This window comes from Taudactylus pleione, unplaced genomic scaffold (genome assembly GCF_031769625.1).
Source record: "Taudactylus pleione unplaced genomic scaffold, aTauple2 ptg000116l, whole genome shotgun sequence".
In the NCBI taxonomy this organism is placed as follows: domain Eukaryota; kingdom Metazoa; phylum Chordata; class Amphibia; order Anura; family Myobatrachidae; genus Taudactylus; species Taudactylus pleione.
The window spans coordinates 25,188,808-25,201,856 of record NW_028284518.1 but is presented as its reverse complement, the minus strand read 5'-3'; the positions used below and the strand labels follow the sequence as shown (position 1 = coordinate 25,201,856).

General features: G+C 50.6%; 1 protein-coding gene across 1 annotated transcript in view; it reads right to left on the bottom strand.

Moving 5' to 3' along the window:
- Positions 1-12,720, bottom strand: part of PIGN (phosphatidylinositol glycan anchor biosynthesis class N) — a 491,207-nt gene extending 478,487 nt beyond the window's left edge. Inside the window, exon 1 of the mRNA XM_088471817.1 lies at positions 12,652-12,720. The gene's annotated coding sequence lies outside the window, so the exon portion shown is untranslated. The remainder of the gene's footprint in view (positions 1-12,651) is intronic.
- Between the last annotated feature and the right edge of the window lie 329 nt (positions 12,721-13,049).

Below are 13,049 nucleotides of genomic sequence, written 5' to 3'. Positions count from 1 at the left end.
CACTTTACACCATCATAGACCACCAACACGGATTGGACAGCACCCGACACTACCTCCAACAAGATGACTCCATGGACCCACTACAAACAGCATTCATCCTGCAAGGCATAGACTACATCCTCACACATAATTACTTTTGGTTCAACAATAACTTCTACCTTTAGCAAACAGGGACCGCAATGGGGACCAAGTTTGCCCCCAGTTATGCTAACCTGTTCATGAGCCGGTGGGAGGATTCCCACATATGGACAGGTCATGACTGGCAGGCAAACTTGGTCCTCTGGAGGAGATACATAGACGACATCATTTGCATATGGAAAGGACCAGAATCCACACTGCTAGAATTCATCAACTACATTAACAATAACGACAAAAATCTCCGATTCACCACAGACTATAGCAAAACCTCGGTAAACTTTCTAGACCTACAGATATTCATACACAACGGACAAATACACACAAAGACCTTCCAAAAACCAGTCGACGTCAATAGCTACATCTTATCGAGTAGCGGTCACCACCCCAACTGGCTCAACAACATCCCCATAGGACAATTCAAAAGACTCAGAAGAAACTGCACCAGACTAACAGACTACATATCACAGGGAGAAACTCTCAAACAACAATTTGCAGATAAAGCTTATCACATACCCACACTACAAGACACAATGGATAAAGTAGCAGAAGAATCAAGGGCACCACTTCTCGAATACAAACCCCACACTTCAACGACACATGACCACCCTGCTTTCATCACACAATATAACACCCACGCCCACGACATCAAGAAAATAATAAACAAACATTGGCACCTTCTACAAAAAGACGAAACACTAACACATATACTACCACCCAGAGCCAGAGTAATCTACAAGAAAGCACCGAACATACACAAAAAGCTAGTCACGAACCACATTCCCCCATCAATACACACACAGGCCACAATAGACAAAGGTACACTGAAGGGAGGCTTTTACCACTGCGGGACATGCTCCAATTGCACCAATCTAAACTATAGGAGTACAAAACCCACCACATCCTTTACCTCCACACAGACGGGCACCACCTACAAGATACGGGAACACATCACATGTCACACTAAAAATGTGATCTACCTCATACAGTGCCCATGCAACAAGCAGTATGTAGGGAGAACCATCAGACCATTACATACCAGAATCAAGGAACACCTCAGAAATATCATTAACAAAGCAGACAGTCATAACATACCGGTACACTTCCTCGAACATCACCAGAGCAACATCACTGGTCTACAATTCATAGGGATCAGACACATACAAAGGAACTGGAGAGGAGGGGACCACAAGAATACTCAACAAGGAAGAACTCAAATGGATAATCACACTTCGTACCCTGGCACCCAGTGGTCTGAACATCGACAACGAGATCAAGTCTGTCATTAGTAAATAATACCCCCGAACCCCCCCCTCCTCTTGCTATATCACACACCTCCTCTCGTTTCTGACCCACTTCCAGGACCCCTCCCCCTTCACACGCCGTTTACACCCCAAAAACCACACTTAGCCCCCTTTCGACACCCATATCACACACATACACGTCCCCACAACCATACCACCCAGTCACCAGCCCCCTTCACTACCGCACCGACCCGCTACATCCCCAACACCCCCCCAGCCCATCCACTCGACAGTGACACCTGCACCATCCAGAACCACCTCCGCACTATAGCAACTTACCCACATGCCAATATACCACCCCGTATCCGCATGACTGTCCACAACCTCATTTCCCAATGAATTCCCCCAGTCCAGTTATCCTCCTCCAACACCACACAACCACACCAAGTGCAACACACACACATATACAGTACCCGTTGAGCCCATACACTAACACACAATCACGCCGGAACGCAGCACACCACACACACCCATCACCACCTACCACGACCCACCCGCACTCCCCTCCACCAGCCACCCCCCGTGCGACCGGCTGAACCCCCGGCGCCATCATCCCACACATCCACCACACTTCACTACCCCTACATCCCCACGTTACCCCTTAACCCTTGCACACCCATTTGATACACGACTTCGCCCTTATCGTCACAGCAACTCCCCAGACCATGTCCGATCACCCCCTGCTATTAACCTTTACCACCACGTCATTTAACCCCGTCACCCTTACACACCCAGGCTACACCCAGTGGTCACATGACATCGCCCATATCGCCACACCAACTTTCCCTATCATGTCCGATCACCCTCTGTTATTAACCATTGCCACCACGCTACACTCCGCTCCCCAGAGCGTCACCTCCCACAGACCTGCACACTCGTCATTAAGCCCGCCCACACACCTGTCATTACCCTTTTCCATTCGGCAATATCCCATTGGCCTCCAACAACAGAACACCTCCAGATTGCCATCAACTCCTGACCACGCCCAGTGCACACACACCTCCCCCCCCATTGGCCAATTCCGTACACACCCACCTCCACACCAACCTTTAAAACACTGCTGCACCATGTAACAGTAACCTCCATGATTAAGGCACAGCCGAAACGCGTTGGAGACACACCTACAATCACGTCCTGGAAACCTTCTTTCCTGCTGAAGAACCCCCCTGCTGTCCCAGCGACCGCTGATCACAAGGAGCTGCCAGCACCTCCGGCGAGCAGCACCCCCGCCTTGTGACCGTGACATGCCCGGCTCTCAGCCTCCCCGCCCCCGCCCCACATTGGGCGCCAACAGCCGCAGGAACCACGAGGAGCCGGCGTTCACTGCACACACACGGCATCCCTCATCCGAACAGCCTCACCCGGCCGTCCCGCTGCACGACGTGGCACACACGCAGGTACCGGCCCGCATCCCAAACACGGAGACGCCGACCTGCCGCAGCCTGCGCATCCAGCCAGGCTCCATCCACCACGCTGACCCACCCTGCCAGCGCAAACAAGACCAACTGTGCCACCATCACGGGGCACAGCCGCACCAGTAGCTGCAGCACAACAAGAACGGCCATCTAACCTGCCGCTGTATACCATCAGAGACTGCCGACCACCACCCCCAAATCGCAACGCCTACACAGGCACCTACCGGTAGGTAAGTTGTACAAATTGCGGGACGCCGCCACATCATCTATCCTTACCAGACTTCCACCTACACTGTGCCGGGCGTTAAGACTGTCGACCAAAGGTCCAGCAGGGACAACGTGCTGGTCCAGAACTGCATGGAAAAGGAGCCCCCTAAAAGGGTCTACCCACCTTCCCCCCCGTGCACCCATCCTGCTCTTCCCCCCACTGCTCCTGGGTCAATTACCCTCTAGTAGCATTGTGCCTACCTACCTTAAACCAATAAAATTACCTTGACCCAACACCACCGTCTACGTCTCTCTGTCATACAGATCACTCTTACCCAAGCACTTTACACACTGCCCCACCATATAGAGAGCGCGCCTTACCCAGCTTTTACCAGTCTCTAAACTAGGTAGGAACAGGTACTCCTACCACAGGCGCAGCACTCTTACACCCCCTACCCCCATACCTACAGATACACGCACATCCCCTCCCCCCACCTCTCTTCCCCCCATTACTCTTTCCCTCTCCCTCCTGCCTCAATCCACCCCCACAGTCATATCAGTGAGCGCGGTTCACCACCCTTTATTCACGTCCTTTGCAGTACCTCGAACCGCAGCACATGCCCCTGCTTCATCACCACATTACCCGAGACTACTTATACTTGACACACACATGGGCATTTTCGACCTCAGAGAGACTAGATAGGGCCAACCACCTACTTGCAGAACTAGAACACAGAGTTAAGCTACAATCCAACAGCTCATCATTCTGCAGTACATACCTACAACTAGAGAAACTCACAACAAGAGAATCCAAAATCTGGTGGGACTCACACATTCTTCAATGGTACCTCAAACATAACATTACACCAAAAGGTCTCACTATCCACAAAGCACCAACCCATAACACAGACAACCCTGATTTTATGTCCAAATGGAACAAAATTCTCCATGACTGCTCCGCACAGCTCATACAACTCATCATAGACACACACGGACAAGAACTCCAAGCCCTGGAAACACAAATAACCGATCTCGACATTGCACTAGAACCATACAAGCGGGAGGAAGAATTCAAAAACCTAGTCACCCTCACGAGACAGAAGCTCCACAAAAGTGAGGAACTGATCATAGAAAAGAAGAAAGCAAAAATCATCAGAGACAAATGCAACAGCCCCAAATCCCACAACAAACAGAAACACCCAAACCCTCCCTTTCAGACCAACACACAGCCAGATTATAAAAGGAGCCACAACACCCACCACACCAGGCTCAACCACATGATCACCCTGAACTCACCTATCTACAAAAAGCTGAACCTGACATACCAGCAGTACATGACCAAAATCCACAAATCCCAAATCACCGACGCAACACAAACACAGCTAGAACACGTAGATCCAGACACAGACTCCGACACGGAGATCTCCTTCAGTATACATGACATAGAGGACCCATCCGACACAGAGAACTACGAAAACCTGGCAAGACATTCAATAGAACAAGGGTGGGTAAACACACATAGAGGGTCGACACACATCATCCCACCAACAGCAGACCAGCAACAGAACACCATACTTTACACAGAACACCTACACCCGTCCCAAGACACCAGCACCAAATCAAACAACCAAGAAAACGAATGGGCACTCCATTTTTTAGAACTGGGGGCAGGCAGCCGCACCTGCCAAAACACAACAAGCACCACTGCAACACGAATGAAAAGAAAACTAGACCAACGAGACGAGGCTGCAGAGGAGGTCAAACAACCAAACCCAAACCCCCCCTCATCTCACACACCACCACTACCGACACCGAAGGAATCTTCAATTTAAGCAGCCAGACACTTACAGATAGTGACAAGTTACTACTGAACAAAGGCCTCAAATTTGCCCCCAACAACAAACTCAACAAATTCGAAACTTATTTAGACCTAAACAGGTTTGTCCGCAAGTTGACCCTCAAAAAATTCTTCGCGAACAACCCCCCCATACAGGACACCACAACAGACCGCTTCAAACACACCACACTTAGACCACCTTCCAAATTTTTCCCTAGCCACCTCAAGGGACACTTAATACATACCTTTGAACACCTAGTGATGGAAGACATCAACAAACTGAACACCCCCACTAAACACCATAACAATAACCTCACCAAAAAAGAGCTAGCTTCACTCAACAACCTAAGAAACAACCATGATCTCATCATTAAACCCGCAGACAAGGGAGGAGGAATAGTACTACTGGACAAAGCAGACTACATAACAGAATCCCTCCGCATCCTCAGAGACTCCAATACCTACAAAGTTCTACGCACAGACCCCACACACAACTTCAACCAAGAACTCTCACGCATTCTGACAACCGGTAGCACTTCAGGGATCCTCTCCAAACAGGAACACAACTATCTACACAACCCTCACCCAGTCATCCCCGTTTTCTACTATCTCCCCAAAATCCATAAGAACACAACTCACCCACCCGGCAGACCCATCATCTCAGGCATTAACTCCATTTCCTCTAACCTTTCTGAATACATCGATCACTTCCTCCAACCATATGTCAAATAACAACAATCACATCTGAAAGACACAACGGACATCCTCAAGACACTAGAAAAGACACCCTGGGGCGATGACTACTGGCTCGTCACCAGTGACGTCACCTCACTTTACACCATCATAGACCACCAACATGGATTGGACAGCACCCGACACTACCTCCAACAAGATGACTCCATGGACCCACTACAAACAGCATTCATCCTGCAAGGCATAGACTACATCCTCACACATAATTACTTTTGGTTCAACAATAACTTCTACCTTCAGCAAACAGGGACCGCAATGGGGACCAAGTTTGCCCCCAGTTATGCTAACCTGTTCATGAGCCGGTGGGAGGATTCCCACATATGGACAGGTCATGACTGGCAGGCAAACTTGGTCCTCTGGAGGAGATACATAGACGACATCATTTGCATATGGAAAGGACCAGAATCCACACTGCTAGAATTCATCAACTACATTAACAATAACGACAAAAATCTCCGATTCACCACAGACTATAGCAAAACCTCAGTAAACTTTCTAGACCTACAGATATTCATACACAACGGACAAATACACACAAAGACCTTCCAAAAACCAGTCGACGTCAATAGCTACATCTTATCGAGTAGCGGTCACCACCCCAACTGGCTCAACAACATCCCCATAGGACAATTCAAAAGACTCAGAAGAAACTGCACCAGACTAACAGACTACATATCACAGGGAGAAACTCTCAAACAACAATTTGCAGATAAAGCTTATCACATACCCACACTACAAGACACAATGGATAAAGTAGCAGAAGAATCAAGGGCACCACTTCTCGAATACAAACCCCACACTTCAACGACACATGACCACCCTGCTTTCATCACACAATATAACACCCACGCCCACGACATCAAGAAAATAATAAACAAACATTGGCACCTTCTACAAAAAGACGAAACACTAACACATATACTACCACCCAGAGCCAGAGTAATCTACAAGAAAGCACTGAACATACACAAAAAGCTAGTCACGAACCACATTCCCCCATCAATACACACACAGGCCACAATAGACAAAGGTACACTGAAGGGAGGCTTTTACCACTGCGGGACATGCTCCAATTGCACCAATCTAAACTATAGGAGTACAAAACCCACCACATCCTTTACCTCCACACAGACGGGCACCACCTACAAGATACGGGAACACATCACATGTCACACTAAAAATGTGATCTACCTCATACAGTGCCCATGCAACAAGCAGTATGTAGGGAGAACCATCAGACCATTACATACCAGAATCAAGGAACACCTCAGAAATATCATTAACAAAGCAGACAGTCATAACATACCGGTACACTTCCTCGAACATCACCAGAGCAACATCACTGGTCTACAATTCATAGGGATCAGACACATACAAAGGAACTGGAGAGGAGGGGACCACACAAGAATACTCAACAAGGAAGAACTCAAATGGATAATCACACTTCGTACCCTGGCACCCAGTGGTCTGAACATCGACAACGAGATCAAGTCTGTCATTAGTAAATAATACCCCCGAACCCCCCCCTCCTCTTGCTATATCACACACCTCCTCTCGTTTCTGACCCACTTCCAGGACCCCTCCCCCTTCACACGCCGTTTACACCCCAAAAACCACACTTAGCCCCCTTTCGACACCCATATCACACACATACACGTCCCCACAACCATACCACCCAGTCACCAGCCCCCCTTCACTACCGCACCGACCCGCTACATCCCCAACACCCCCCCCAGCCCATCCACTCGACAGTGACACCTGCACCATCCAGAACCACCTCCGCACTATAGCAACTTACCCACATGTCAATATACCACCCCGTATCCGCATGACTGTCCACAACCTCATTTCCCAATGAATTCCCCCAGTCCAGTTATCCTCCTCCAACACCACACAACCACACCAAGTGCAACACACACACATATACAGTACCCGTTGAGCCCATACACTAACACACAATCACGCCGGAACGCAGCACACCACACACACCCATCACCACCTACCACGACCCACCCGCACTCCCCTCCACCAGCCACCCCCCGTGCGACCGGCTGAACCCCCGGCGCCATCATCCCACACATCCACCACACTTCACTACCCCTACATCCCCACGTTACCCCTTAACCCTTGCACACCCATTTGATACACGACTTCGCCCTTATCGTCACAGCAACTCCCCAGACCATGTCCGATCACCCCCTGCTATTAACCTTTACCACCACGTCATTTAACCCCGTCACCCTTACACACCCAGGCTACACCCAGTGGTCACATGACATCGCCCATATCGCCACACCAACTTTCCCTATCATGTCCGATCACCCTCTGTTATTAACCATTGCCACCACGCTACACTCCGCTCCCCAGAGCGTCACCTCCCACAGACCTGCACACTCGTCATTAAGCCCGCCCACACACCTGTCATTACCCTTTTCCATCCGGCAATATCCCATTGGCCTCCAACAACAGAACACCTCCAGATTGCCATCAACTCCTGACCACGCCCAGTGCACACACACCTCCCCCCCATTGGCCAATTCCGTACACACCCACCTCCACACCAACCTTTAAAACACTGCTGCACCATGTAACAGTAACCTCCATGATTAAGGCACAGCCGAAACGCGTTGGAGACACACACCTACCATCACGTCCTGGAAACCTTCTTTCCTGCTGAAGAACCCCCCTGCTGTCCCAGCGACTGCTGATCACAAGGAGCTGCCAGCACCTCCGGCGAGCGGCACCCCCGCCTTGTGACCGTGACACGCCCGGCTCTCAGCCTCCCCGCCCCCGCCCCACATTGGGCGCCAACAGCCGCAGGAACCACGAGGAGCCGGCGTTCACTGCACACACACGGCATCCCTCATCCGAACAGCCTCACCCGGCCGTCCCGCTGCACGACGTGGCACACACGCAGGTACCGGCCCGCATCCCAAACATGGAGACGCCGACCTGCCGCAGCCTGCGCATCCAGCCAGGCTCCATCCACCACGCTGACCCACCCTGCCAGCACAAACAAGACCAACTGTGCCACCATCACGGGGTACAGCCGCACCAGTAGCTGCAGCACAACAAGAACGGCCATCTAACCTGCCGCTGTATACCATCAGAGACTGCCGACCACCACCCCCAAATCGCAACGCCTACACAGGCACCTACCGGTAGGTAAGTTGTACAAATTGCGGGACGCCGCCACATCATCTATCCTTACCAGACTTCCACCTACACTGTGCCGGGCGTTAAGACTGTCGACCAAAGGTCCAGCAGGGACAACGTGCTGGTCCAGAACTGCATGGAAAAGGAGCCCCCTAAAAGGGTCTACCCACCTTCCCCCCCGTGCACCCATCCTGCTCTTCCCCCCATTGCTCCTGGGTCAATTACCCTCTAGTAGCATTGTGCCTACCTACCTTAAACCAATAAAATTACCTTGACCCAACACCACCGTCTACGTCTCTCTGTCATACAGATCACTCTTACCCAAGCACTTTACACACTGCCCCACCATATAGAGAGCGCGCCTTACCCAGCTTTTACCAGTCTCTAAACTAGGTAGGAACAGGTACTCCTACCACAGGCGCAGCACTCTTACACCCCCTACCCCCATACCTCCAGATACACGCACATCCCCTCCCCCCACCTCTCTTCCCCCCATTACTCTTTCCCTCTCCCTCCTGCCTCAATCCACCCCCACAGTCATATCAGTGAGCGCGGTTCACCACCCTTTATTCACTGTACCTGGAATGGCTGTCTAAGGTAGCCTGCACCCGGGACGGCTATCTAAGGTTCTCTGTGTCCTGTTCCTGCATCTGGAATAGCTATTTCAGATGTTCTGTGCCCCGTTCTGGCACCCATAATGGCTATCTAAGATGGTATGCTCTCAGTTCCGCTACCCAGAACTGTCCTCTAACATGGTCAGCTTCCCGTTCTGGTCTTCTGAAAATCTATCTAAGGTGGTAAGAGCACCGTTCAGGAACCCAGAATGGCTATCTAAGGTGGCATACGCCCCGGAACAGCTATCTAAGGTGGTCAGCGCCCTATTCCGGCAACTGTATAAGCTATAAAAGGTCAGCGTCTCATTCCAGGCACTCGTAACGGTTATCTACAGTGGTCTCCACCCCATTCCAGCACCCGCAATGGTTATCTAAAGTGGTCTGCGCCCCATTTCGGAACTTGGAACGGCCATCTATCAAGGTGGCCATCTATCTTGTGGCCTGCTCCCCTTTCCAGCACGCCAGAACTGTAACAGCTATCTAAGGTGGTCTGCACCCTGTTTCTGCACCTGGGACAGCTATCTAAGGTGGTCAGCTCCCTATTCTGTCACCTGGATAAGCTATCTAAGGTGGTCAGTGCCCTATTCTGGCACCCAGACCGCCTATCTAAGGTGGCACCCGGAATGGTTAGCTTCTGGCTCACGTAACAGTTATATACGGTGGTCCCCGCCCCATTCCGGCAACCGGAATTGTTATCTAAAGTGGACTGTGCCCTATTCCTTTACTCAGAACAGCCATCTAAGGTGGCCTGCGCCCCGTTCCGGTACCCAGGACAACTATCTAAGATGGCCTGGACCCCGTTCCAGCACCCAGGAACAGCCATCTAAGTTGGTCTGCGCCCTATTTCAGCACCTGGGACAGCTATGTAAGGTGGTCAGCGCCCTATTCTGGTACCTGGATAAGCTAACTAAGGTGGTCAGTGCCCCATTCCAGCACCCAGAATATCTATTTACGGTGGTCTGCACGCTATCTAAGGTAGCCTGCTCCCCGTTCCAGCACTCGGAATGGTTATTTCCGGTTGTCAGCTCCCTGTTCCAGCACCCAAAATGGCTATTTTAGTTTGTAATTTACCTGTTACAGCACCCAGAAAGGCCATCTAAGGTGGCCAGCGCCCCATTCTGGGACCCGGAATGGCTATTTTAGGTGCTCATCTCCCTGTTCCGGCACCCAGAACGGCAATCTAACGTGGTCATCTCCCTGTTCCGGAACCCAGAACGGCAATCTAAGGTGGTCATCTCCCTTTTCTGGAACCCGGAATGGCTGTATAATGTGGTCTGGGCCACATTCCATCTACCAGAATTGATGATTAAAATAGTAAAAAGTTCAATTGTGGAACATTCTGCACAATAAATGGAGGTGTTTTTTTATTACTTTTATCTTTAAAAATTTGACTGGCAATGGCATTCTTAATCATTTAGCTTAGGGCTACAACCTTTTACCTCCCACCATTAATATTTATTAATGATTATATGTAAAACATACAAAATGCCAAACATCTGACCAACCTCCTCCTCCCTCCAATCTCTGGGGATCATTCAGACCCGGTCGCAAGCACCAATGTGCTCGCAGCCGGGTCGATGGGTAGCCCTGTGCACGCACAGCGGCCGCACTGCGCGTGCACAAGCCCCGGAGCGAGAGAAAAACTCGCTCCGAAGCTCACTACAAAAGGGGCGGCTGTCGATGTTGATCGACAGCTCGCCCCTTTTTGTAGGTGGGCCGGGGGGGGTGGTTTCCAAAAATATTTGGGCTGTCACCTTTGTATGCTGGGTTGTGCACTGCTTGTTGCTTTAGAGAGGCAGTGTGCAGCCATTTACACAAGCTGCACTGCTTTGTATGTGCCTAGCATTCCTGCCCCCCCTACACATCGCCTCCATTCTACTCCTCCATGCAGCTTCTCACATAGAGGACCTTATTCAGAGTTGGTCGCAAGCGCCGATGCGCTCGTAACCGACTCGATGGTTTGTCCTGTGCACGCACAGTGGCCTCTCTGTGTGTGCACAAGCCCCAGAGCGACAGAGGAACTCTGACGCTCCGGAGCTCGCTACCAAAGGGGCGGCTGTCGATGTTGATCGACAGCTGCCCCCGTTTGGTAGGTGGGCCAGGGGGTTGTTTCCAAAACGGAGGTGTTCCTTTACAAACGCCTACTGTTTTGTGGGCGGCCGCACTGACATCATCAGTGATGTCAGTGGGGAGCTTCCTGCTCCATCAGAGCAGAAAGCTCCCTGGGGCTTGCGAGTGCCCAGACCCAACCTTAGGGTCTGGTCCCAAGCCCCGATGGTCGCGATGGTTATCACCATCACGACCTTCACCCTGGTTGCTAGCTAAGCTGTGGGTGGTAACCCACAGCTTGGCTTGCGACCAGGTGGCCGCACCAAAAAATAAGCAGCGCCCGCCCTCATTCAGAGAGAGCGATCGCTTCTTGCGACCGCCTCTGAATGAGGTCCTCTGTCCTGTCCGGGGGCAGCAGTAACCATCACCTGGAATAGGTAGGAGACGAGCCTGTATGAAACCTCTCCCACAGTATCCTCCGGGTGACCAGAAGCGCACAGACAGCGCTTCTGAGCAGGGCTGACAGTCCGGAACCAGCAGATGCAGCAGTGTGCGGGGAGCCGGCTGTGATCTCTCCCTCTCCGGCTCCCCTGTGACAGCCCGTCACTAACATACCTCCCCGGACGGGCATCGCATTACACGGCTCCTCAGCTGCAAAGATCGCAGCAAGGAGCTGGTCCGGTCCGGCGTTTTGGGCAGGGAGCCAGTGTAATATTCGCTCCCTCCCCGTGACAGCCTGACGCACACCCCCGGACGGGAACTCGCTTAAACAGCTCCTCAGCGGCAGAGGTCGCTGCAGGGAGCTGGTCCTGTCCGGCATTCCGGAATCTGGTCCGGTCTGGCTTTCACCGATACCCTACAATAAGTACTGTTCTCATATCTGAAAAACCTGTATGCCAGTGATGTTACATCATTAACTAAAATAGTGAAACGAAAGGTTCATCAACTTTTTAAGTACTGGATTACAGTGACTATAAGAACTGAAATATGATTTTCCTGGATACAAATGATGCAGAAAGAAATGATCATCGCATATACATAACATAAGAAATCTCTATTACAACGTTTTTCGCATGAATATTTGATTGCGCCTCCTTTAGAAATCAGGAGTGGTGACAGATATACAGTCTGTCCAGTCACCAGTGTGACACATTGATATATATTCGCAACACGCAGCTCACCTCACAGTCATAGGATACTACAGTACAAGCACTCTTCTCCGCAGTTAATGGACTTCAGATCTAAACAGTTTTGAAATGAGAGGTCTGCACTCTGCAGGACAAACTAGAAAAACCTGGATTTCAGAAACACACCCTGTGCTCCACCTGCCTACAAAATATTATGTGTCACGTAACACTGTCATAGAGCCAATAAAGCACAGTTTCATGATTTAGCAATTTTCTGATAAACAAATCTTGTAGAGTTCATGTTATGAACCACATGAAGGGCAGGTGTGGCATTTATTAAGGGTAGGACATGAATTGTGCAGTGTATCTGTAGTGAGCAAACTTGTTCATTTCACAGGTTCACATATGAATAGGTGCAAACATTGAGCAACTTTACCATCCATCTGCCATCT